General features: G+C 48.3%; 1 long non-coding RNA gene across 1 annotated transcript in view; it reads right to left on the bottom strand.

Moving 5' to 3' along the window:
* Window positions 1–949: 949 nt before the first annotated feature.
* Window positions 950–27,491, bottom strand: part of LOC141172962 (uncharacterized) — an 80,022-nt gene continuing 53,480 nt past the window's right edge. The window contains exon 3 of the long non-coding RNA XR_012252561.1: window positions 950–1,160. This is a non-coding gene — a long non-coding RNA (uncharacterized lncRNA). The remainder of the gene's footprint in view (window positions 1,161–27,491) is intronic.

Here is a 27,491-nt window from a genome sequence, read left to right on the forward strand (position 1 = left end):
TGTACACAGTGAGTTCCCCATAGTGGTGGCTGCAGACTGAATCTTGTCATATCTCTCTGTATAAAGTGTGATCCCCTAATGGTGGCTGCAGACAGAATCTTATCATATATCTCTGTATACAGGGAGCTCCCCCTAGTGGTGGTTGCAGACAGAATGTTATCATTTATCTCTGTATACAGGTAGCTCCCCCTATTGGTGGCTGCAGACAGGATCTTATCGTGTATCTCTGTATACAGGAAGCTCCCCCTTTTGGTGGCTTCAGACAGAATCTTATCATGTATCTCTGTATACAGGGAGCTCCTCCTAGTGGTAGCTGCAGACAGAATGCTATCATGTATTTCTGTATACAGAGAGCTTCCCCTAGTGGTGGCTGCAGACAGAATCTTATCATGTATCGTTGTATACAGGGAGCTCCCCCTAGTGGTGGCTGCAGACAGGATCTTATCATGTATCTCTGTATACAGGGAGCTCCGCCTAGTGATGGCTGCAGACAGAATGTTATCATGTATCTCTGTATACAGGGAGCTCCTCCTAGTGGTGGCTGCAGACAGAATCTTATCATGTATCTCTGTATACAGTGAGCTCCCCATAGTGATGGCTGCAGACAGAATGTTATCATGTATCTCTGTATACAGGGAGCTCCCCCTAATGGTGGCTGTTTGCCTGTGTTGAGAAATTGGAAATTTGTATATGAAAGAAAAAGCTCTAAAAAAAAACCAACATCATAAATTCACTAAAAGTCAATATAGGTTTATTATAATCATGAAGTTATGTACTGTTTTTAAATAGTAACTTCAGATGATATTTAATTCTTTAATTCAGTAAAAGGCTTTTACTAGTGGAGCAGTCGTATCAAGAATTTTTATAGCTATTTCTATGCATTTTAAATAGGAGTTAAAGCCACTTTCAGTATCGACCGTTTCTCCTATCTTGTCTTTCATCTCATTCATGAATTTAGTTTGCAATGCCACCATTTTCTTCCACATGCCCATTGTCTCCTGGTACTCCGCATGCATGAATTTCCGCCCGGTCTGCAGTTGGCACCTGTCAGCGTGGAGCTGCTCTCGTTCACCCATCAGTTGCCTCTGTTCTGCATGTAATTGTTCTCTTTCACGTTTTAGCTGAATTCTATCATTGTACAGTTCGTAACTCATGAAAACCTGAGGATTAAAGAATTGCTTCTGGATAACTGAGAATTACACTCATCACATATAAGCATAAATTATCATTTAGCTCTTCTGATAATACATATTGGTAATGAGCATTTAGTTTACGGGTGCGATTATGCTTCACAACCTGCTTCCCTTAACCCCTTAAGCCCCGCGGGTGGTTTGCACGTTAATGACCAGGCCAATTTTTACAAATCTGACCACTGTCATTTTATGAGGTAATTACTCTGGAACGCTTCAACGGATCCCCCTGATTCTGAGATTGTTTTTTTGTGACATATTGTACTTCATGATTGTGGAAAAATTTCTTCGATATCACTTGCGTTTATTTGTGAAAAAAATGGAAATTTGGCGAAAATTTTGAAAATTTTGCAATTTTCAAAATTTGAATTTTTAAGCCCTGAAATCAGAGCGATATGTCACACAAAAGAGTTAATAAATAACATTTCCCACATGTCTACTTTACATCAGCACAATTTTGGAACCAAAATTTTTTTTTGTTAGGGAGCTATAAGGGTTAAAAGTTGACCAGCGATTTCTCATTTTTCCAACAAAATTTACAAAACCATTTTTTTAGGGACCACATCACATTTGAAGTCACTTTGAGAGGTCTTTATGACAGAAAATACCCAAAAGTGACAACATTCTAAAAACTGCACTCCTCAAGGTGCTCAAAACCACATTCAAGAACTTTATTAACCATTCAGGTGCTTCACAGGAATTTTTTGAATGTGGAAGAAAAAAATGAACATTTAACTTTTTTCACAAAAATGTTACTTTAGACCCAATTTTTTTTATTTTCACAGGGGTAACAAGAAAAAATGGACCCCAAAATTTGTTGTGCAATTTCCCCTGGGCACGCAGATACCCAATATTTGGGGAAAAAACACTGTTTGGGCGCACGGCAGGGCTCGGAAGGGAAGGAGCGCCATTTGACTTTTTGATTGTAAAATTTGCTTGAATAATTAGCGGACGCCATGTTGTGTTTGGAGAGCCCATGTGTGCCCCAACTTTGGAGCTCCCCACAAGTGACCCCATTTTGGAAACTAGACCCCCCAAGGCACCTTTCTAGATGAATAGTGAGCACTTGGAACCCCCAGGTGCTTCACAAATTGATTCGTAAAAATGAAAAAGTGAAAAAAAAAACACTTTTTCATTTTTATGAATCAATTTGTGAAGCACCTGGGGTTCCAAGTGCTCACTATGCATCTAGATAGGTGCCTTGGGGGGTCTAGTTTCCAAAATTGGGTCACTTGTGGGGGAGCTCCAATGTTTGGGCACACAGGGACTCTCCAAATGCAACATGATATCCGCTAGCAAATTGAATGGAAAATCGGCTCAAATTGTTAGCGGACACCACATTGCGTTTGGAGAGCCCCTCTGTGCCCAAACTTTGGAGCTCCCCCACAAGTGACCCCATTTTGGAAACTAGCCCCCCCATGGCACCTTTCTAGATGCATAGTGAGCACTTGTAACCCCCAGGTGCTTCACAAATTGATTCGTAAAAATGAAAAAGTGAAAAAAAAAGCAATTTTTCATTTTTATGAATCAATTTGTGAAGCACCTGGGGTTCCAAGTGCTCACTATGCATCTAGATAGGTGCCTTGGGGGGTCTAGTTTCCAAAATTGGGTCACTTGTGGGGGAGCTCCAATGTTTGGGCACACAGGGACTCTCCAAATGCAACATGATATCCGCTAGCAAATTGAATGGAAAATCGGCTCAAATTGTTAGCGGACACCACATTGCGTTTGGAGAGCCCCTCTGTGCCCAAACTTTGGAGCTCCCCCACAAGTGACCCCATTTTGGAAACTAGCCCCCCCATGGCACCTTTCTAGATGCATAGTGAGCACTTGTAACCCCCAGGTGCTTCACAAATTGATTCGTAAAAATGAAAAAGTGAAAAAAAAAGCAATTTTTCATTTTTATGAATCAATTTGTGAAGCACCTGGGGTTCCAAGTGCTCACTATGCATCTAGATAGGTGCCTTGGGGGGTCTAGTTTCCAAAATTGGGTCACTTGTGGGGGAGCTCCAATGTTTGGGCACACAGGGACTCTCCAAATGCAACATGATATCCGCTAGCAAATTGAATGGAAAATCGGCTCAAATTGTTAGCGGACACCACATTGCGTTTGGAGAGCCCCTCTGTGCCCAAACTTTGGAGCTCCCCCACAAGTGACCCCATTTTGGAAACTAGCCCCCCCATGGCACCTTTCTAGATGCATAGTGAGCACTTGTAACCCCCAGGTGCTTCACAAATTGATTCGTAAAAATGAAAAAGTGAAAAAAAAGCAATTTTTCATTTTTATGAATCAATTTGTGAAGCACCTGGGGTTCCAAGTGCTCACTATGCATCTAGATAGGTGCCTTGGGGGGTCTAGTTTCCAAAATGGGGTCACTTGTGGGGGAGCTCCAATGTTTGGGCACACAGGGACTCTCCAAATGCAACATGATATCCGCTAACAAATTGAATGGAAAATCGGCTCAAATTGTTAGCGGACACCACGTTGCGTTTGGAGAGCCCCTCTGTGCCCAAACTTTGGAGTTCCCCCACAACTGATCCCATTTTGGAAACTAGACCCCCCAAGGCACCTTTCTAGATGCATAGTGAGCACTTGGAACCCCCAGGTGCTTCATAAATTGATTCGTAAAAATGAAAAAGTGAAAAAAAAAACACTTTTTCATTTTTATGAATCAATTTGTGAAGCACCTGGGGTTCCAAGTGCTCACTATGAATCTAGATAGGTGCCTTGGGGGGTCTAGTTTCCAAAATGGGGTCACTTGTGGGGGAGCTCCAAAGTTTGGGCACACAGGGGCTCGCCAAACGCAACATGGTGTCCGCTAACAATTTGAGCCGACAATTTGTTAGCGGATATCATGTTGCATTTGGAGAGTCCCTGTGTGCCCAAACATTGGAGCTCCCCCACAAGTGACACCATTTTGGAAACTAGACCCCCCAAGGCACCTATCTAGATTCATAGTGAGCACTTGGAACCCCAGGTGCTTCACAAATTGATTCATAAAAATGAAAAAGTGGTTTTTTTTTTCACTTTTTCATTTTTACGAATCAATTTGTGAAGCACCTGGGGGTTCCAAGTGCTCACTATGCATCTATATAGGTGCCTTGGGGGGTCTAGTTTCCAAAATGGGGTCAGTTGTGGGGGAGCTCCAAAGTTTGGGCACACAGGGGCTCGCCAAACGCAACATGGTGTCCGCTAACAATTTGAGCCGACAATTTGTTAGCGGATATCATGTTGCATTTGGAGAGTCCCTGTGTGCCCAAACATTGGAGCTCCCCCACATGTGACCCCATTTTGGAAACTAGAACCCCCAAGGCACCTATCTAGATTCATAGTGAGCACTTGGAACCCCAGGTGCTTCAGAAATTGATTCATAAAAATGAGAAAGTGTTTTTTTTTTCACTTTTTCATTTTTACGAATCAATTTGTGAAGCACCTGGGGGTTCCAAGTGCTCACTATGCATCTAGATAGGTGCCTTGGGGGGTCTAGTTTCCAAAATGGGGTCACTTGTGGGGGAGCTCCAAAGTTTTGCACACAGGGGCTCGCCAAACGCAACATGGTGTCCGCTAACAATTTGAGCCGACAATTTGTTAGCGGATATCATGTTGCATTTGGAGAGTCACTGTGTGCCCAAACATTGGAGCTCCCCCACAAGTGACCCCATTTTGGAAACTAGACCCACCAAAGCACCTATCTAGATTCATAGTGAGCACTTGGAACCCCAGGTGCTTCACAAATTGATTCACAAAAATGAAAAAGTGTTTTTTTTTTCACTTTTTCATTTTTACGAATCAATTTGTGAAGCACCTGGGGGTTCCAAGTGCTCACTATGCATCTAGATAGGTGCCTTGGGGGGTCTAGTTTCCAAAATGGGGTCACTTGTGGGGGAGCTCCAATGTTTGGGCACACAGGGGCTCTCCAAACGCAACATGGCATCCGCTAACAATTTGAGCCGATTTTCCATTCAATTTGTTAGCGGACACCATGTCGCGTTTGGAGAGCCCGTGATGTGCCTAAACAGTGGAGCTCCCCCACAAGTGTCCCCATTTTGGAAACTATACCCCTCAAGGATTTTATTAAGGTGTATAGTGAACATTTTGAACCCAGAGGTACGGCACAGAATTTGTTTACATTAGGTCATCATATTGAATAAGTTGTCATTATTCTTGAGCGCAAGTGCTCGCTACTTGAGTTTGCATCGGGTACTCAGGTATGCACCATGTACAGCGTGTGCTCGAGTGACATGCTTGAGTCCCTGCTCCGCATGTTTCACGGTTATTAGACACCCAAAAAAAAACATGCGGGGATCGCTCGTGCATGGCAGGCAATCCCCGTAAAGTTTTTTGGCCGCGAAGCATATGGGGCAGAGACTCGAGCATCTCAGTCAAATACCCACGATACTCAATGCATACCAGAGCACCCAATGCAAACTCAAGTAGCGAGCACTTGCTCTCAACACTAGTCGCCATATCGTCATCTTTTTTTCTTACTTTTGAAAAAAATCCCAACCCCAGCCCTAACCCTAGCACAACCCTAACCATAGCGCAACCCTAGCCCTAGCACAACCCTAGCCCTAGCACAACCCTAGCCCCAGCACAACCCTAGCCCCAAACCCAGCCCTAGCCCAATCCTAACCCAAGAGTTTATTTTTGGCGCCGTTCCTTGTGCGGTATAAGTGATTAGACGATTTTATTCTTCGGGTCGGTGTGATTACAGCAATGCCAGAATCATATGGGGTTTTTATGACTGACAGCTGTCACACACTAAAAGACGCATTTTTTGTAAAATCTAGTTTTTGCATCGCCATATTTTGAGAGCTATAATTTTTCCAGATTTTGGCAGACAGTCATGTGACGGCTCGTTTTTCGCAGGATGACTTGACGTTGTTATTGGTACCATTTTCAGGCACGTGACATTTTTTGATCGCTTTCTATTTCTATTCCGATTTTTGGGAGGCAGAATAAACAAAAACCAACAATTCAGGAATTGTTTTTTTTTTTTTTTTATTCTGTTCCGCGTGTGGTAAAATTGATAAGGCAGCTTTATTCTTCGGGTCAGTACGTTTACAGCGGTACCACATTTGTATAATTTTTCTATGTTTTAGCACTTATACACAATAAAAGCTATTTTACACCAAATATGTGTACTTTTATTGTTTTGTTTTTTGTTTTTTTATAATAATATTTATTGATGGGTACATTATATTTTTATTTTTGGTGGATTATTTTTTTTATTTTTTTTTAATATTTTTGCAAATGTTTTTTTTTTTTTTCCACTTTCACACAGTTTATACACTTTATTACTTTGTCCCACTCTGGGACTTTCACTTTTTTTTTTCTGATCGCCTGCATGGCACAGGAATGCAGCACCATCCCTATGCCATGTAGGCTGTCAGCGGTGCACAATGTGAAGATTGCTTGGAGATGCACTGCGCATGTCCAAGCAATCTTCCTGCTCTCTGGTGACCCGGATGTTGTCATGACGACATCGGGTCGTCATGGCAGCACCCGGGAAGCCTTTGCAGACTGCGCTGGAAGCCGGAAGAGGAGGTGAGTATCGCCAGTCACCTCCCCTTGCCCCCGCAATGCCGCGATCGATTTCGATCGACTTCGATCGCAGCATAGCGGGGGTTAATGTGCTGGGAGCGGTGCAGGACCGCTCCCTGCACATAGTACCGGGTGTCAGCTGTGACAATCAGCTGACACCCGGCGGCGATCGCGCCCGCACAGCCTGCGTGCGCGCGCGATCGCCATGACGTACTAATACGGGTCTGGCTCTTAAGTCCCAGGGCACAGACGCGTATTAGTACGTCAGATGTTGTTAATCTTATAAATGTGCCCCTGCTGTGTACTGTGTAATGGCTGTGTCTGACCGTACAGAAACATGGTCTGATCATACCACAGCTCCTGGGCAGGGGAGGACGCAAAAAAGTATACAGATATTACAGCCGGGGATCACAGAGGATTCTTTCTTTGAAGTAAAACATTGTTTAAAAACAGGCAGGGAAATGTTTTACCTCACAAAAAGAACTATCTGTGAACCTGTGCTGTCCTGTCTGTATTCTCTGTTTCTTACTCCCCTGCCCAGGAGATGTGGTATGATCAGACCATGTTCCTGTATGGTCAGACACAGCCATTACACAGTACACAACAGGGGCACATGTATAAGATTATCTCAGCACAGGAACATTATATTTAAACACATCCAATTGTGGAAATTATTATTATTCCAAGATCTGTTAATTAAAATGTACTTTTGTTCGTGGGAAAACCACTTTAAGTGTCCACATGTTTACCGATCATCGGCCATTTAATCTCTTTCAGTCAAAACCCTCTTTGATCTTCCTGACCAGGTTCCATGTTTCATATCTGACACATGTCACTAATAACTTTTTGGGATGCTTCTTCCAATCCCAGGGATTCTGAGACTGTTTTTTCATGATCCTTTGTACTTCACTGTAAATAAATCGATAAAGCCTCTTACACACACGTCTCCGAAAAATTAGGGTAAAAATTAACTTTTAATTAGAGATGAGCGTTGTTCTACTCGAACTGTTCGCCAATCTCAAATTCGAGCTGTTTTGGGCGGTGTTCGAGCCGTTCGGCGAACACGAACAATTTGAGAAAAATTCGGCTGTTCGAGGTTATGTTCGATAACTGTTCGTGCACCAAAATCATAACTGGATTTTTTCTCAGTAATGATGAAAATTAATGTTAATACACAGTTTGAGTGTACAGCGGGGTGGGGGGAGGGGCAGGGGATGGATCTCTGCAGGAACAATGAAGATCTCCATTTTTTTTTTCTCTTTCCCGCATTTACAGTGGGGAGGTGCAATCTGTCAGCCTATCAGCAGCGCACACACGGAGCGAAGTGCTTTTTTTCACACAAGCAAGGGCATGTGTGATTGGCAGTGTATGTCACATGTCCTTGCCCTATAAGACCAAGCCATTTTCCCCGTCGCCACCATTTTCTCACTGCTGCAGCTGCGTGTTAGACGGCACCGCTGTTGCTGTGTGCGCTATACCTTGTTAATTTCAAGCCAATTTTCGCACAAATCTACAGATAGCTTGGGAGTAGGGAATAGTTGTGATTGCAGTCCTTTTAAGGACTAGGTTACAGCATTTCCTACGACTTTTATCAGGCAGGTCTGTGCTCTTAAATAGATAGGTTGGGAGTAGTGTTGAGTGAGCACTAAAATGCTCAGGTGCTCGAAGCTCGGGCCGAGCTTGCCGTGTTACTCGGGTGCTCGACCCGAGCAACGAGCCCAATGTTACACTATGGGAGACTCGAGCATTTTTGCGGTGGCACCCCCGGCAGTCTTTTAAAAGCCTAACAAGTGCCCAAAACGATAGTGACAGTGCTCAAATGACATGGGGACAGCATGGGGATCGCCCCAGGAAGCATTTCTGACCCCCAGGTCACTGCTGTCAACAACGTGGTCAGAGGTATTAAGACACTTTTACGGGCTCACAATAAAACGTTCAAAAACTAAAGTGAAACTTTTTTCCTGTGAAATATGTTAAGGAACATCCTTTCCAGGGAAAAGACTTGTTTATAAGTTAAAATAAATGACCAAAAACAAAAATACTCCTCCACACCTTCGGCTATGTTCACAAGTAGCATTTTTTATGCGTTTTTGCACTTTTGTATTGCTTTCAACTATGACAAATGCATTCACCGGGAAATGTCATTTTAACATTTTACAACCTTATCTGGCCATGTGCTGTGTGACACATGCATAAAGTGCTGAAAAGACATGGGAACAGCATGGGGAAGAGCCCTGGAAGCATCTCTGACTCCCAGGTCACTGTCTAAAAGTGTGCCCATCATAAGTGATCCTTGCCGAATCAGAAGATGCAGACTTGCAACTATCCCCGTGCAAGTTCTAGTCCCAGGGCAGTGTTCAATTGTACCGCCCCCATTCCTTGCAATACAAGCGCAAGTATGCAGCCTGCCACCCACCCACCCCCAGGCTGCAATACCATACTGCTTGCTTGCTTGAACTTGAAATTGGACCTTTGAGGCATGTGGAGGCGGAATCTGGCCACCACGTCATGGCTGTGTTGGCGGCCTGGAATCCATACTCAGTCCCCAGCCGACTGGCAGCCAGGTGTCCATACTCGGTCCCCAGCCGCCCCGCGGCCGGGTGTCCACACACGGTCCCCAGCCACCTGGGGGCAGCCGTGTGTCCATAAACGGTCCCCAGCCGCCCCTATTTCTCCTTGGAACATCCCCCCACACATTTTTCTTATCCCGGCCTGCTTTAGGCAGCATTGGACGAGCCCACCAGAGAACCAGACTCCTCCGGTGGGCCCTGACTTCTCCATCGGTGGAGTTGAGAGTGCCAAGGTGAGGAGCATGATGATGATGACAGAACTTAGCATCTGCTATGTTTTCTTTTAATGCAAGTGTAAGTGTGCAGCCTGCCACCCACCCACCCCCAGACTGCAATTCCATACTGCTAGCTTGCACTTGAAATGGGGCCTTTTAGTTTGGAGGAGGCCGAAGCTGGCCACTACCTCATGGCTGCTTCGGCAGCGAGGTATCCATACTCAATCCCCAGCCGCTCCTATTTGTCCTGGTGTGCCTTATACATAAGATTAAGCGCGTATACCAAAACATTACCTGTGCCCTCCCCAGTGCATTTAGTGGGAAGGAGAGCCTATTCCGCTGTAGAGTGTGCATGCCAAACCCCTGTTCATTGTACATGCGAAGATGCAACTATCCCCATTCAAGTCCTTGTCCCAGGGCAGTGTTCAATTGTACCTCTCCCTTTCCTTGCAATGCAAGCGCAAGTATGCAGCCTGCCACCCACCCACCCCCAGGCTGCAATACCATACTGCTTGCTTGCTTGCACTTTAAATTGGGCCTTTTAGGCATGTGGATGCGGAATCTGGCCACCATGCCATGGCTGTGTCGGCAGCCTGGTAGCCATACTGAGTCCCCAGCCGCCTGGTGACTGGGTGTCCCTATTTGCTCCCCAGCCTCCAGGGGGTGGCCGGGTGTCCATATTTGGTCCCCAGCCACCCCTATTTGTCCCGGTAACCTTTCCCACACTTTTCTTAGCCTGGCCTGCTTTAGGGCAGCATTGGCCGAGCCCACTGGACTATCAGACTCCTCCGGTGGGCCCTGTCTTCTCCATCAGGTGAGTTGAGAGTGCCAAGGTGAGGATGATGAGGATGATAGAAGTTAGCATCTGCTTTGTTTTGTTGTAATGCAAGCGCATGTATGTAGTAGCGGCTAGGCCTGAGTTGGTCAGCGTTTTGGGGCATATCCTACCTCCTCCGAGGATTGCTGGATGTTTTCCTGCTACTATCCAAGTTTTATGACTCCCGTTAAAACAAAGCTTCAGGTGATGAATGATGGATGAGGTAGTGGCAAAGGAGAAAGAGCAGGAGGAACAGGGACCATTCACATCAATATCAGGCCAGTCAACCAGATATGTCTTGTAGAATATGTTTCTGTACCAAAAGGAGTGGTTCGGCTACACAGTAATCGGGCATACAGTGAGTGCAATGCATACCAAAAATTTCGAGGCACTCCAATGCCCCTTGGAAATGACAAGGAGGTCAGAGGGTGTTAACTAAACCTTTTTTTCCATTTATAGCAACTGGGTCTCCTGTGCACTGTTGGCCTAAGCAGTGAATGGAAGGCTTTCCAAAAATTATGAGGAACTGCAATGCCCCTTACAAGAGCCATGTGTGGCACCCCATGGGTCTGGTCACCACAGTAATAGAGATATTACGTCGGAGAGCAAGTGGGAGGTTTCCTGGTCAGGATCCCTTAAACATGCAACATCCTCCTGCCCCAGTCCTGGGAGGGGAGAATTCTGCCCTTATAAACTGGATCTGGGGCGGGGTTGAGTGAGTCAGAGAACAGAGAACAGTCAGTCAGAGTGAGAGCAAGGGAAAATAACAGCAAGGAGCTCTGTAGGAGCTATGAGCTAAAGACCAGTGCCTGGAAGCTGAGCAGAGCTTGCCCTGGCAGAAGACAATAGGAACCGGACACAGGAGTCCGAGGCTGTGAGAACTTATATATCCAGCAGCAGAAACCAGCCGGCAGGGGATTTCAGGTCCTCTGGCCATAGAAGCCCGGAGGCTCAGTCACAAGCAAGGGACCAGCACCGCCGTCGTGGAGCGGAGGCTAACAGAAGGCCCCAAGTCACCAGCCATACGGGTGAGCACTACACGGTACACTCAGGGACGTGGGCTACTTCTACCCGCTTACAGCAAGGTAGACAGGAAGAGTGCAGTCAGACAGGGAGGCCTACAACTCCACCTGGCCAGGGGAACTCCTGCTTGCTCACAGACTGACCAGGCCTCTTATGCTAGCCAGTACTCCCGGGAGGGTCTACCTTATAATCATCAGTAAAGACCCTGAACTGCACTGCAAAGACTCTGAGTCATTCCTGCTGCGCTCATGCACCATCACCCCCATCATCCACACTCACTGCCCTGAGGCTATACTCCTCCCGTGGGGAGTTATCCCATTCTCTGCTGCGCACACAACACCAGCCTCAGCAGACTGCCTCGCAGCGGTGGTACTCCCTGACCGCAATCCACGGGTGGCGCAGTCGGACAATTAACCTCAAAACCTAAGAAAGACTGCCACTGGTTTGACCAGCCTGAGCCACGGGACCGGGTCACCGCCACGGAGACTACAGACCCCAGAGACCCAGCACCGGGTATCCCACACACGTGTACACACGGCCCAGGGGGCGCGTCACATGCAGTACAGCATATTACAAACATAAGTCCCATTATTGGGGAGTGGGTCTCCCATAGTATTTGCTTATGCCTTGCAAGCAAAAGCTGCCAAAAAATAGGACGGAGCAACTTGCAATGCCCCTTACAAGAGCCATGCAGTACAGCATATTACAAACATAAGTCCCATTATTGGGGAGTGGGTGTCCCATAGTATTTGCTTATGCCTTGCAAGCAAAAGCTGCCAAAAATTAGGACGGAGCAACTTGCAATGCCCCTTACAAGAGCCATGCAGTACAGCATATTACAAACATAAGTCCCATTATTGGGGAGTGGGTCTCCCATAGTATTTGCTTATGCCTTGCAAGCAAAAGCTGTCAAAAATTAGGACGGAGCAACTTGCAATGCCCCTTACAAGAGCCATGCAGTACAGCATATTACAAACATAAGTCGCATTATTGGGGAATGGGTGTCCCATAGTATTTGCTTATGCTTTCCAAGCAAAAGCTGCCAAAAATTAGGACGGAGCAACTTGTAATGCCCCTTACAAGAGCCATGCAGTACAGCATATTACAAACATAAGTCCCATTATTGGGGAGTGGGTGTCCCATAGTATTTGCTTATGCCTTGCAAGCAAAAGCTGCCAAAAATAAGGACGGAGGAACTTGCAATGCTGGCACCCTGGTGGTATAGTGGTGGTGGAGGCTGAGGATAAGGAGAAGAAGATAAAACAGCCGAAACGAGGAAGCGTATACCCATGTGTGGGTGTGAAGCGGTGCATGTGAATATGTAGCACCCTGAGGACTCGGCTGCTACAGGGGTATTGCACCTCACTCCAGAGGTGTGGTATTCCACTCCCGGATAAGGATGGAGTGTGGGACTGAGCTCAGTAGGCTGCATGCACTACATACATCCCATTTCCGGGGGACAGAACTATGGTACTCCCACCAGTTAAATGTGCAGGTACGACAGCGTCTGTCCCTGGCTGGAGTGGGAGGGGGGGTGGAACATCCCAGTAGTGTAGGGGCAGATAGGGGGAGTACTCTGGGTAAAGCTAGGAGCCCATTGGGTGCTGGTCACCTGGGCTCACACATAGAGGGAGTATATAAGGTGGGCACCATCTAGAGACAGGGTCTTTTTAGTCAAGTTCAGCCTGAGGAGAAGCAGAGCAGAGGAGCTCAGCCAGGAGGGCTGACTGGGAGCTGTGGCTCCGGCTGGGCCCAGCTCCAGGGCCAAGCATGAAGAAAGAGGAGGAAGAAGGACCCAGAGAGGCAGAGCCAGAGGGAACCCTAAGATCCCAGAATCAGACCAAAAAGGATGAAGGGTTGGCAGAAAAGGGCACCGGATCCCAAGCTGGCGGAGGCAAAAGTAACCCTTAGCCAGGAACCGGAGGTCGTGGGCAAGCTTTGCCACGACCCTCACCACATCCACCAGGAAGGTACACCAAGAGTAGGGTCAGGAAAGCCAGAGAAGGTTTTGCCATCAGAAGGCCCAAGGGAACCGGACAAAGGTGGATCCCTGGTGGGGACGGCCAGCAGAAAGAGAGAGAGAGAGGGGAGCTCAGGACCATGCTCCGGAACTGCCTGGGGGTTAGCCGAGCCCCGCACCTGGTGGACGCAGCACGGCTCGGGTGGTCACTCAAGGCCAGAGTGACTAAAGCAACATCAGTGAGTAAAAACCCTGAAACTGCATCCCACGTCTCTGTGCCTCCTTACCGCACCATCACAACCTCCATCATCTACTCCTGCTGCCCTGAGGCCATACCCCTCCCGTTGGGGGTTATACCATCCCTGCTGCACCCATACCACCGGCCTCAGCGGACTGTTTTGCAGCGGCGGCCTTGTGACCGCAAATCAACGGGTGGCGTAGTCGACACACATTCTAACATCTACTGCTAATAGACTCGCCGCTTAGTTTGACTCCCTGGGCATGGACCGGGTCACCGCCACGAGACTACTACCCCCATCTGATCCGGCTCCGGGTAAGCCCCCGTGCGCGCGATGCCACGCGACACAGAAGGCCCAGGGGCGCGTCAACTTTGGCGTAGTCGGCAGGATTACGTGCCCGCAACCACCGGGTACTCCGTGCCTGAAGAAAAGTTTATCTGTACCGTAAAAAGAAGTCTCCCGCCAATTCCGGAGTGTCCCCGCCATCGGACGTCGTCCGGAGTCGTTTCCCGCCGGTTGCCCGCCATCTGCAGTCTTTTCCCGCCATCCACAGAGTTTCCCGCCATTGGGAAGCGGTTCCCGCCATCTGAGACGATTTCCCGCCCTGGCAGAGCGGACGCCATTATGGGCGTGCCAGAGGGTGGCAAGAGGCCACCTCCCATCGTGGGCCAGGACCAAGAATGGCGCCAAAAACGAAGACCGCCCCCACCAGCAGAGACTGCAATGATTGAGATGTCCGTCAGCGTGGGGGGTCTGCCCCTGGAAGTGACAATCACCAAGTTGCCCCAGGACCGCCCTCAAAGTAGGCGGATCAAGAACAAAAGAGAGAGGATGGGTGCAGCCTGGAGGAGTCTGGAGAAGCCGTACCCGGAGATGGAGGGAGAGTCAGGCAGCACCGACCCTGTGGTCAGGAGCCTGTTGCAAGCTACCACCCCACAAGACCTGGTGGAGATCCTGGCACAGCTCCCCCGAGACCGGGAGCGTGCACAGACCGCGCTGGAGGGCCTCGCACGGAGGATGGCCCAGGTGCAGCAAGAAACGCTGACTGCGTGGAGCAGGGAGATGGCCCAGCAGGCTGGAACCCGCCCGCGGAGCACGCCACCCGAGACGAGGAGTCTGACCGCCTGTGAGGATGGTGCGGGAGGAATGAAGGCCGGAGACGACGCCGTGGAAGGAGCTGAAGAGACGGAGGCAGGTAAAGGGGACGTCACTACCCCAAGCCTAGAAACCGCGAGCCTGCCCCAGCTCCCCGTCGCAGAGCCCGAAATTTCCCCTACCGTGCCCGTCGCTGCACCGCCACCGCTCCAGACTAGGCCTCAAGCAGGAGCCGCGACCACGCCCCCTGTGACGTCACGCGCCTCAACTCCGAGCGCGACCAAGCAGGAGACGCCACCGGCCTGGTCGCAGGGCCGAGTACCCCCGGGCGCCGCCGTCCCCGCTGTGCCCTTTACCTTCAGGGTGCCCCCAGCCTGGTCGCAAGGCCTCGTGAACCCGGGCGCCGCTGCCACCACCGCGCCCTCAACCCACAAAGTCCTACCCCTGGGTGAAGACTTGTTCGCCCAACATACTTGCCCGGATGGGCAGCCCTTTGAGTGGCCACCGGAGTACTACCATCCCCGACTCCGGAAGGAAAGGCCCCTGGATGAGCCCCTGATTCCGGCTCCGGCGCCTGTCAAGATCGTCCCGCTCCCGCTGGAGGAGGCCCAATTTGAATGGGACCCCACCGGGGAAAACCTCATCGGCTTCACCCAAGAGACCCGGGCGGCCGCAGCCCAGCGAGCAGAGTGCTGCCGGCAACAGCTGGAGGTCTTCGACCGGGAGCGGCGAGAGAGGCGGGTCCGCGAGGAGCGGCTGCAAGTGCAGAGTGCAGAACAGAAGAGCCGGACCCGACGGAACCCCCGTGCAGCCCACGGTCCCCGTGCCACCGGGACTGTAATCAAATTCCAACTGCAGCACGGATGGGGCTTCATCCGGGATCACCGCACCCCCGGCGACGTCTTCGTGACCCGCAGAGATGTCGAGTCCCACCTGCCGGAGGGACACAGAGGACGAGATCTGTACCTGGGTGATGAGGTCACTTTCACCCGGCATCAATGTGCCAAAGGTCCATATGCTCTCCATGTACACCGACTGACCGAGAGAGAGCTACAGTGTGAGGAGGAACAAGAGAACCCGGACGGGTTTGAAGGTCACCCGCGAGAAGGAGCAGTGGGATGCCGTTACTGAAGTACGGTAAAGTGGAACTGTACATAGTTACCCGTAAGGGTACAAGAACTGTTACAAGTACTGCTGCTAAGTAAAGTATAGTCCCCGTTGGGACCAGCAAACTGTTACCCGTGTGTCCCTATCCCTTAACAGGCTGAGGACTGTGAGCAGCCATCCCTTATCCCCACTGGCCGAGGACTGAGAGCGGCCATACCCCTTGTAAATAGTTGCGCTTCCTAAAGCGCCCCCTACTGGTTTTATAGAAGAACTGTTTTTCTTCAAGTGACTGTTGCACTTTTACCTGGTCACAAGTGCACAGTGGCCAGAAGAACAAGAACATTTTATAAGAAGAGTTTTATATCAAAAAGTCTTATAATATAAGAAGTTACCCGTAATGTTATGTTGCTGATAATGTTTATAATGTTTTATATATTCGTGTATGTTTTGAAAAAATTTAGTATGTTTGCATGTTTTGCTCTTTTACAGCCCGAGGACGTGCTGTGATTTACCAGGGGGGAATGTAGCACCCTGAGGACTCGGCTGCTACAGGGGTATTGCACCTCACTCCAGAGGTGTGGTATTCCACTCCCGGATAAGGATGGAGTGTGGGACTGAGCTCAGTAGGCTGCATGCACTACATACATCCCATTTCCGGGGGACAGAACTACGGTACTCCCACCAGTTAAATGTGCAGGTACGACAGCGTCTGTCCCTGGCTGGAGTGGGAGGGGGGGTGGAACATCCCAGTGGTGTAGGGGCAGATAGGGGGAGTACTCTGGGTAAAGCTAGGAGCCCATTGGGTGCTGGTCACCTGGGCTCACACATAGAGGGAGTATATAAGGTGGGCACCATCTAGAGACAGGGTCTTTTTAGTCAAGTTCAGCCTGAGGAGAAGCAGAGCAGAGGAGCTCAGCCAGGAGGGCTGACTGGGAGCTGTGGCTCCGGCTGGGCCCAGCTCCAGGGCCAAGCATGAAGAAAGAGGAGGAAGAAGGACCCAGAGAGGCAGAGCCAGAGGGAACCCTAAGATCCCAGAATCAGACCAAAAAGGGTGAAGGGTTGGCAGAAAAGGGCACCGGATCCCAAGCTGGCGGAGGCAAAAGTAACCCTTAGCCAGGAACCGGAGGTCGTGGGCAAGCTTTGTCACGACCCTCACCACATCCACCAGGAAGGTACACCAAGAGTAGGGTCAGGAAAGCCAGAGAAGGTTTTGCCATCAGAAGGCCCAAGGGAACCGGACAAAGGTGGATCCCTGGTGGGGACGGCCAGCAGAAAGAGAGAGAGAGAGGGGAGCTCAGGACCATGCTCCGGAACTGCCTGGGGGTTAGCCGAGCCCCGCACCTGGTGGACGCAGCATGGATCGGGTGGTCACTCAAGGCCAGAGTGACTAAAGCAACATCAGTGAGTAAAAACCCTGAAACTGCATCCCACGTCTCTGTGCCTCCTTACCGCACCATCACAACCTCCATCATCTACTCCTGCTGCCCTGAGGCCATACCCCTCCCGTTGGGGGTCATACCATCCCTGCTGCACCCATACCACCGGCCTCAGCGGACTGTTTTGCAGCGGCGGCCTTGTGACCGCAAATCAACGGGTGGCGTAGTCGACACACATTCTAACATCTACTGCTAATAGACTCGCCGCTTAGTTTGACTCCCTGGGCACGGACCGGGTCACCGCCACGAGACTACTACCCCCATCTGATCCGGCTCCGGGTAAGCCCCCGTGCGCGCGATGCCGCGCGACACAGAAGGCCCAGGGGCGCGTCAAATACACCTCCCGAAATAACACAGTGGATTTGACTTTATGTTACTCTGCTGTCATTTGGTGGTGATGAGAAGTCTGGCCCAATCCAGCCCTTGTTCATTTTGATAAGGGTCAGCTTGTCAGCATTGTCAGTTGACAGGCGAGTGCGCTTATCAGTTATAATTCCCCCAGCGGCACTAAAAACACGCTCCGATAACAAGCTAGCGGCAGGGCAGGCCAGGACCTCCAAGGCGTACAGAGCGAGTTCATTCCAAGTGTCCAGCTTGGATACCCAATAATTTAAAGGCACAGAGGAATCACGGAGGACGCTGGTACGGTCGGCAAGGTACTCCCTCACCATCTTTTGAAACTTTCCACTCCTTGTGAGAGTACCCCGCGCCTCAGGGCCTGTAAGCTGGGCGGGTGTCAGAAAACTGTCCCAGAACGTTGACAGTGTTCCCCTGCCTCTGCTGGATTGGAGTTGCATCTCTCTCGCCTGTACACCTTGGTTGGGCAAGGAACTGTGACCTCTGCCGCTAGCGTGTTCAGATGGGAATTTTTTAAGAGTTCTGCAGAAAGGGCCTTCTGGTACTGCCCCATTTTTGTAGACCTCTCCACCTTAGGAATAAGAGAGTGAAAGTTCTCCTTATAGCGGGGGACTACAAGTGTCACCAACCAGTAATGACTGTCACCCAACATTTTGACAACGCGAGAGTCACGGTTAAGGCAGCGTAACATAAAGTTAGCCATGCGTGCCAGACTGGTAACGGGCAAGATTTCCGTGTCCTCACCAAGATGACGACTGACCATGCTCTCTTCCTCCTCCTCCTCCTCCTCTTCCTCCTTCCCCCTGTCCTCAGGCCACCCACGCTGAACCGACGGTATGACACTTGTACAGGTACTACCGTCTACAACGCATGATAGCAGCTCCTGTTCTTCCTCCTCCTCCTCCTCCTCCTCTCTAGAGATGAGCGTTGTTCTACTCGAACTGTTCGCCAATCTCAAATTCGAGCTGTTTTGGGCGGTGTTCGAGCCGGTCGGCGAACACGAACAATTTGAGAAAAATTCGGCTGTTCGAGGTTATATTCGATAACTGTTCGTGCACCAAAATCATAACTGGATTTTTTCTCAGTAATGATGAAAATTAATGTTAATACGCAGTTTGAGTGTACAGCGGGGCGGGGGGAGGGGCATGGGATGGATCTCTGCAGGAACAATGAAGATCTCCATTTTTTTTTCTCTTTCCCGCATTTGCAGTGGGGAGGTGCAATCTGTCAGCCTATCAGCAGCGCACACACGGAGCGAAGTGCTTTTTTTCACACAAGCAAGGGCATGTGTGATTGGCAGTGTATGTCACATGTCCTTGCCCTATAAGACCAAGCCATTTTCCCCGTCGCCACCATTTTCTCACTGCTGCAGCTGCGTGTTAGACGGCACCGCTGTTGCTGTGTGCGCTATACCTTGTTAATTTCAAGCCAATTTTCGCACAAATATACAGATAGCTTGGGAGTAGGGAATAGTTGTGATTGCAGTCCTTTTAAGGACTAGGTTACAGCATTTCCTACGACTTTTATCAAGCAGGTCTGTGCTCTTAAATAGATAGATTGTGGGAGTAAAGACTAATTGTAATTGGAGTCCTTTTCTGGACTAGGTTACATCAGTTCCTATCAGTTTTTGCCAGGCAGGTCTGTGCCAGTGCTGTGCAAGTTTTTTTCACAGCATTTGGCTGAATCTAGCAAAGCTAATCCTTTTTGGCCTATTGCAGAGTGTGTTAGTCAGTGGAGTAGCCTATCTGTGTTGCAAGATATACCACCTGTGTATAGAATACCAATTTTTTTACTGCACCTAGTGAAGTAAAATCTTTTGGGCATAGCATCATTCTATTAGTCCATCTATACTGACCTCCATCAGGTTGCAAACTGAATATAATTTTTTTCTGCATCTAGCTCTGAAAAAATATTTGGGCTTCTAGCAGTGTGTGGGACTTGGTCTATTAGTCCATCTATACTGACCTCCATCAGGTTACAAATTAAAAATAATTTTTTTCTTCATTTAGCTCTGAAAAAATATTTGGGCTTCTAGCAGTGTGTGGGACTTGTTCTATTAGTCCTTCTATACTGACCTCCAGCAGGTTGCAAATTGAATATAATTTTTTTCTGCATCTAGCTCTGAAAAAATATTTGGGCTTCTAGCGGTGTGTGGGACTTGGTCTATTAGTCCATCTATACTGACCTCCATCAGGTTGCAAATTAAAAATAATTTTTTTATGCATCTAGCTCTGAAAAAATATTTGGGCTTCTAGCAGTGTGTGGGACTTGGTCTATTAGTCCATCTATACTGACCTCCATCAGGTTGCAAATTAAAAATAATTTTTTTCTTCATTTATCTCTGAAAAAATATTTGGGCTTCTAGCAGCGTGTGGGACTTGTTCTATTAGTCCATCTATACTGACCTCCATCAGGTTGCAAATTAAAAATAATTTTTTTCTGCATCTAGCTCTGAAAAAATATTTGGGCTTCTAGCAGTGTGTGGGACTTGGTCTATTAGTCCATCTATACTGACCTCCAACAGGTTGCAAATTAAAAATAATTTTTTTCTGCATCTAGCTCTGAAAAAATATTTGGGCTTCTAGCAGTGTGTGGGACTTGGTCTATTAGTCCATCTATACTGACCTCCATCAGGTTGCAAATTGAATAAAAAAATTTTCTGCATCTAGCTCTGAAAAAATATTTGGGCTTCTAGCGGTGTGTGGGACTTGGTCTATTAGTCCATCTATACTGACCTCCATCAGGTTGCAAATTAAAAATAATTTTTTTCTGCATCTAGCTCTGAAAAAATATTTGGGCTTCTAGCAGTGTGTGGGACTTGTTCTATTAGTCCTTCTATATTGACCTCCAGCAGGTTGCAAATTGAATATAATTTTTTTCTGCATCTAGCTCTGAAAAAATATTTGGGCTTCTAGCGGTGTGTGGGACTTGGTCTATTAGTCCATCTATACTGACCTCCATCAGGTTGCAAATTAAAAATAATTTTTTTCTGCATCTAGCTCTGAAAAAATATTTGGGCTTCTAGCAGTGTGTGGGACTTGGTCTATTAGTCCATCTATACTGACCTCCATCAGGTTGCAAATTAAAAATAATTTTTTTCTTCATTTATCTCTGAAAAAATATTTGGGCTTCTAGCAGCGTGTGGGACTTGTTCTATTAGTCCATCTATACTGACCTCCATCAGGTTGCAAATTAAAAATAATTTTTTTCTGCATCTAGCTCTGAAAAAATATTTGGGCTTCTAGCAGTGTGTGGGACTTGGTCTATTAGTCCATCTATACTGACCTCCATCAGGTTGCAAATTAAAAATAATTTTTTTCTGCATCTAGCTCTGAAAAAATATTTGGGCTTCTAGCAGTGTGTGGGACTTGGTCTATTAGTCCATCTATACTGACCTCCATCAGGTTGCAAATTGAATAAAAAAATTTTCTGCATCTAGCTCTGAAAAAATATTTGGGCTTCTAGCGGTGTGTGGGACTTGGTCTATTAGTCCATCTATACTGACCTCCATCAGGTTGCAAATTAAAAATAATTTTTTTCTGCATCTAACCCAGCCAATAGTTTTGGCCTAATACCACAGTTTGGCCACTCAGCTCTGCTCGGTTACCATCCATTGTTTTTTTGTGCAAACAACTCCAGAGTTGTGAATTAGTTAACCACCAAAATGAGTGGAAAAAGGCCTGCTGCTGGTGGAAAGGGGAATAGGCGTGTTGGGAAGGGGAAAAAAGGTTGTGTCCGTGGGGTAGGTGCAGAAGAAAGACCATCTTCCAGCCAAACTAAAATGTCTACTTCTTTTAGCGGACAATGTGATAAGATCCCTTTCTTACGGCCACGCCAATCGCTACAAATTCCAGATGAGGCACAAAAACAGCAGGTGCTTCAACGGATATCAAGTGCTCCTTTAAGTGGGCTCTCCTCCACATCAACTTCAACATCACAAATACTCCAGTCCTCAAAGGTGTCACCCAAATCGCACTTGCTTCCTCACAGCTCCCAAATCTCCAGCTGCCCGTCTGAGTATGAGGTAGAACAGATGGTTGAGTCTGCAGAGCTGTTTACTCATACTATAGCCTGGGAATCAGAGGTCGACTCCAGCGCTTCTGTGAATCCAGACGAGGAAATGATCTGCACTGATGCCCAGAATCTTTATGAGTCGGATCCAGGACCAGACGCAGAAGGTTCTGACCATAATGTAGACCCTCATTCCCAAACTGTAACTCCTGTTGGTGGAGACAATGAGGAAGACGATGATAAGACTCAAATACCTGATTGGAGCGACAACTTTAGTTTTTTGTCAGGGCAGGAACAGGTTGGCTCTGAGGACGACGGGTGTGATAACGCACAGGGTGATGATGATGAGGTCGGAGATCCCACTTACTGTCAACCCACAGTCAGCCAAGAGATGAGGTCAGCAGAGGAGGTGGAGGAAGATGCTAGTGACGACGAGGTCAGGTTGCGCCTTCCTGGACAGAGACGTAGTACTGGAAGCACGTCAACAACTGCATCCTCAAACACAACTCTGCCTCTCACCACAAGTCGTGGTGGCTCTTCAGGTCGCATGGGTGCTAAGCCTTGCATAGCCTGGGCATTTTTTCAGATCGATAAAGATGACCCAACTCGTGTTATCTGTAACATTTGTCAGCAAAAGCTAAGTAGAGGCCAAAAAATACATAGTTTGAGTACTTCATGCATGAACCGGCACATGGACATGAAGCATAAGTTGCAGTGGGAAGCTCAGTGTGCTACAATGCGGCCTAGCCGGCCGGGCCAACCACCGTCTGCCATATCTTGTGCATCCGCGGCCTCTTCATCCTCTGTGACTGGGGGGACAGCAGTCACACCTGTTTTGGGGCGCAGACCTGCCACCTCTTTACCCGCAACAGCCAGCGTGATTGGCAGGTCATCATTTTCTTTGGAGGTGGTAACACCAGCTGGTCTTGAGCGCTGTCCGACATCGATAGCACCACCTTTGGATCAAGGCAACCTAACATGTCCGCCTGCATCTTCCTCACAGACCGGCAGTTTGCCGGGGACACCCTTATCAACCCCGTCTAAGCACAATAGCCAGCCCTCGGTCCCTCAGATGTGGACAAGTAAAAGACCATTTCCTCCTAGCCATGAGAAAGCTAAGAGGTTGAATTTCACCATCTGCAAGCTCTTGGCTACAGAAATGCTGCCTTTCCGCCTGGTGGACACAGAGGATTTTCGAGACCTTATGTCCGTCGCAGTGCCCCAGTACCAGATGCCCAGTCGGCACTACTTCTCAAAGAAAGGTGTGCCTGCGCTCCACCAGCATGTCGCACACAACATCACCGCTTCTTTGAGAAACTCTGTGTGTGACAGGGTGCATTTCACCACAGACACTTGGACGAGTAGGCATGGACAGGGGCGTTACATGTCGCTGACTGGGCACTGGGTAACTATGGTGACAGCAGGACAAGGGGCTGCTGTCCAAGTCTTGCCGTCCCCACGAGTTGTGCGTCAATCCTCTTTATGTCAAAGTTCCTCCACTGCTTCTGCCTCCTCAACCTCCTCTCGGTCTTCCACCTGCACCCAAAGCCTGTCTGGTCATGCCACAAGCTTTCTAACTGCGCAGAAGGGATCCTGCACACCTCCTTACTATGCTGGCAGTAGGGCTCAACGTCATCAGGCGGTTTTTACATTGAAATGTCTGGGAAATGTGAGTCACACAGCTGAGGAGTTGTGGTCAGCTCTGGAGAACCAATTTCATGAATGGTTGTCTCCACTGGACCTGAAACCAGGGAAGGCCGTGTGCGACAATTCTGCAAACCTGGGTGCGGCCCTTCGCCGGGGCAATGTCACACATGTGCCTTGTATGGCTCACGTGTTGAACCTGGTTGTCCAGCAATTTTTAGCCCACTATCCCAGACTAGATGGCCTTCTGCAGAGGGCACGGTCACTGTGTGCTCACTTCCGCCGTTCGCATCCCGCAGCTCAGCGACTTACATCTCTACAGAAGTCGTTGGGCCTGCCACTTCACCGGCTAAAATGCGATGTGCCTACCCGGTGGAATTCAACTCTGCACATGTTGCAGCGACTGTGGCAGCACCGACAAGCCCTGGTGCAATACGTTCTGACGTATAGCCTGGGCCAACGAGATTCAGAGGTGGGGCAAATCACGCTGGAGGAGTGGTCTCAGATCAGGGACCTATGCACCCTTCTGCACAGTTTTGAAATGGCGACGAAGATGTTTAGTGCTGACGATGCCATTGTCAGCATGACTATTCCGGTGATTTACATGCTGGAGCACATGTTAAACAGAATTCGGAGTCAGGTGGTGGCACAAGAGGAGGTGGAGGAAGTAGAGGAGGAGGAGTTGTATGCGGAAGGGCTAACATCTGCAAGGTCCAGACGGTCGGCAGCACCAAGGCGGCAGGCATGTGAGGGTGGGGGAGATGATTTTACCAGGGCGCATGGTAGCAGCCAAACTAGTGAGGAAGGTGCAGGAGCCCAGGAAGAAGTGGAGGACGAACTGATGGAAGACTCATCAGATGAGGGAGACCTTGATCACATTTCTGTTGTGCGAGGTTGGGGGGAGAGGACAGAGGAAGGAAGCATGATTGTTACCTCGCCACCAACACAACAGGGACTTGGTGCTCCTGGATGCGCAACACACATGAGTGCCTTCTTGCTGCACTACCTGCAACATGACCCTCGAATTGTGAGAATTAGAAATAATCCTGACTACTGGGTTGCCACACTGATAGATCCCCGGTACAAAAGTAAATTTGCAGAAATTATTCCTGCCATAGAAAGGGATGCACGCATGCAGGAGTATCAGCAGAGACTGTTGCAGAATCTTACATGTGCTTTTCCACAAAATACCAGTGGTGCACGTAGTGAATCTCACAGTTCCAACTTGCCAACCGTGGGACCGTCAAGTGTTCAGCACTCAAACCGTAACAGAACCACAGTATCTGCTGGTAACATCAATTTTGCGGAATCATTTCACCACTTTTTAGCCCATCCTTTGCAAGGCCACAGGAGACAAGAAGTCTGACACATAGTCAACGCCTAGAGACGATGGTACAGGAGTATCTCCAAGTAAACATTGAAGCCACGACTGTGTCACTGGACCCTTGCTCTTTTTGGGCTTCCAATCTGGATAAATGGCCGGAGCTAGCCACTTACGCCTTGGAGATCTTGTCATGCCCCGCAGCCAGCGTTCTGTCTGAACGTGTGTTCAGCGCTGCTGGTGGTGTGCTGGCAGATAAGCGCACGCGGCTCTCCACTGATAATGTAGACAGACTCACGTTCATAAAGATGAACAAATCATGGATCCGAAACGACTTTTCTACCCCTGTGTCATCCTGGGGAGAGTAAAAGCTTGATGATTGGTTAAAATCACCCTACCAACCGTTTTAAGCTTTCAAATTACTAATCATGTTTATCTGTATCTTGACTGGAAAATAATTTGGGCTTTGTAGCAGTGTGCAGCACTGATCCTATTAGGCCATCTATAATAAGCTTCACCAGATTTAAAATTAAAAATAATTTTTAGCTGCATCTAGCCCGGAAAATAATTTTGGGGCTCCGAGATGCGCAAGACACATAAGTGCCTTCTTGCTGCACTACCTGCAGCATGACCCTCATATTGTCAGAATTCGAAGTAATCATGACTACTGGGTTGCCACACTCTTAGATCCCCCAAACTTTTCGATCAACCTTTTCATTTTAATAAAGACCAAAAAAATGGTCATTTTTGAAATTATAAGCATTAGCAGGTTGTTAGAAACTGAAATCAAACAGTTTTCAACTCAAAACTTTATTCTAGGTGATGTTACATTTTCACATAGGACCCCTTGCTCGAAAGGAGCTTCTGAACTCTCTCGTCCATTGAATTTGTCAGGTTTTGGATGGTTTCTGCTTTAATTGTTTTGCATGAGGACAGAATACCCTCCCAGAGCTGTGGCTTAGATGTGAACTGCCTCCCGCCATCATAGACACTCCTTTTAATGATGCTCCAAAGGTTCTGAATGGGGTAGAGGTCAGGGGAGCATGGGGGTCACACCATAAGTTTGTCCCCTTTTATGCCCATATCAGCCAGAGATGCAGATGTTTTATGTGCAGCATGAGATGGTGCATTATCATGCAGAAAAATGATCTTGCTGTGAAATACACGGTTCTTCTTCTTGAACCATGGCAGGAAGTGCTGTTTGAGAAAATCCACATACATTATGGAGTTCATCTTTAGCGCCTTCAGGGATCCTAAAGGGGCCGACAATCTCTCTCCCCATGATTCCAGCCCAAAACATTACTCCACCTCCTCCTTGTTGGCGCTGTAGCCGTGTTTGCGTGGGGTGTCCATCAACCAGCCATCCTCCACTCCATTCATCTGGACCATCGAGCGCTGCACGGCACTCATCCGTGAACAAAACAGTTTTGAAATCAGTCTTCATGTAATGTTTGGCCCACTGGAGCCGTTTCTGCTTGTGTGAAGTGGATAGAGGAGGTCGACAGGATGGCGTATGCACAGCTGCAAACCTCTGAAGGACCCTGCATCTTGTTGTTCGGGGGACGTTGGAGGCACAAGCAGCTTCAAAAACTTGTCTGCTGCTATGACAAGGCTTTTTTGCCGCTGCTCTTTCAACCTGACGTAATTGCCTGTAGGAAAGAGTCCTCAATTTGCCCTTATCAGCACGCACACGTGTGTACTGTGAATCAGCTACATACTTCTTGATTGCCAAGACACTTCATCCTGATCATCGCACAATGTTGATTGTAGTCATGCCTTGACCTAAACACTCCACAATTTGTTGCTTCTCAGCAGCCGACACATCCTTTTTCTTTCCCATTTTGGCAGAAAATGTAGGCTGCTTAATAATGTGAGAGAGCCTTCTTAAGTAGTCTTGCCTTTCATTGGACACACCTGCCAAACTAATTAGCACAGGTGTCTGCAATTGCTTACAGTGATATAAAGAGCCCTGACACACATCACCATCAATGAGTTTAACTGACAAACAAACAAATTCTTCCCTTATCACTCCTAAACACTTTTTGCATAATAATTTGGAACGCGGTGTACATGTGCTTTTCCACAAAACACCAGTGGTTCACGTAGTGAATCTTACAGTTCTAACTTGCCAACCGTGGTCTGTATGGAATTGTTCAATAAAGGGCCCAAAATTAAGATAACATAGATGGGAGAGGTCTCTATGAATAGGAATTCCTAAGTATTTGATACCCTGTGAGGGCCAGGCAAAGGGAAAGTTGGACTGGATGGAATCCTATATGGATTTAGGGAGGGAGACATCGAGGGCCTCAGACTTCGCTGCATTGATTTTAAAATTTTACCATGTAACAAAGTGATCTATTTCAGCCATAACAGCAGGGATGGATATATGTGATTGAGTGATATATACTAGGACATCATCAGCAAATAGAGAGCACTTGTACTCGGTGCCTCCCACCTCAATCCACCTAATATTGGGGTTATGGCGAATTGATGAGAGCAGGTGCTCCGTCACTAGGATGTATAAGAGAGGGGACAGAGGACATCCCTGCCTTGTCCCATTGGTGATTGTGAAAGGTGATGAAAATGTTCTGACGCACCCCCTGGGCCTTGGGACACCCGGAGCCGGACCCTTTTTGGTGAATGCTGGTGGTTGTAGTCTTCGTGGCGGCGATCCGGTTCCGTGGCTCAGGGCGGTCAAACCAGTGGCGGAACTATTTATGTGGTTTTGATGTTTAAATGTCCGACTACGCCACCCGTGGATTGCGGTCAGAGTGAACCGCCGCTACAGGGCAGACCGCTAAGGCTGGTGTTGTGGGTGCAGCAGAGCGTAGCATAACTCCCCACGGGAGGAGTATAGCCTCAGGGCAGTGTATGCGGAGGATGGGGGTGATGGTGCAGGGCAGCAGCAGTAACGACACGGAGTCAGTGATGCAGTTCAGGGCCTTTACTCACAGTTCTTAT

The sequence above is a fragment of the Phyllobates terribilis genome, unplaced genomic scaffold, assembly GCF_046119375.1.
Source record: "Phyllobates terribilis strain yellow unplaced genomic scaffold, ASM4611937v1 Scaffold_12__6_contigs__length_324123572, whole genome shotgun sequence".
Taxonomy (NCBI): Eukaryota; Metazoa; Chordata; class Amphibia; order Anura; family Dendrobatidae; genus Phyllobates; species Phyllobates terribilis.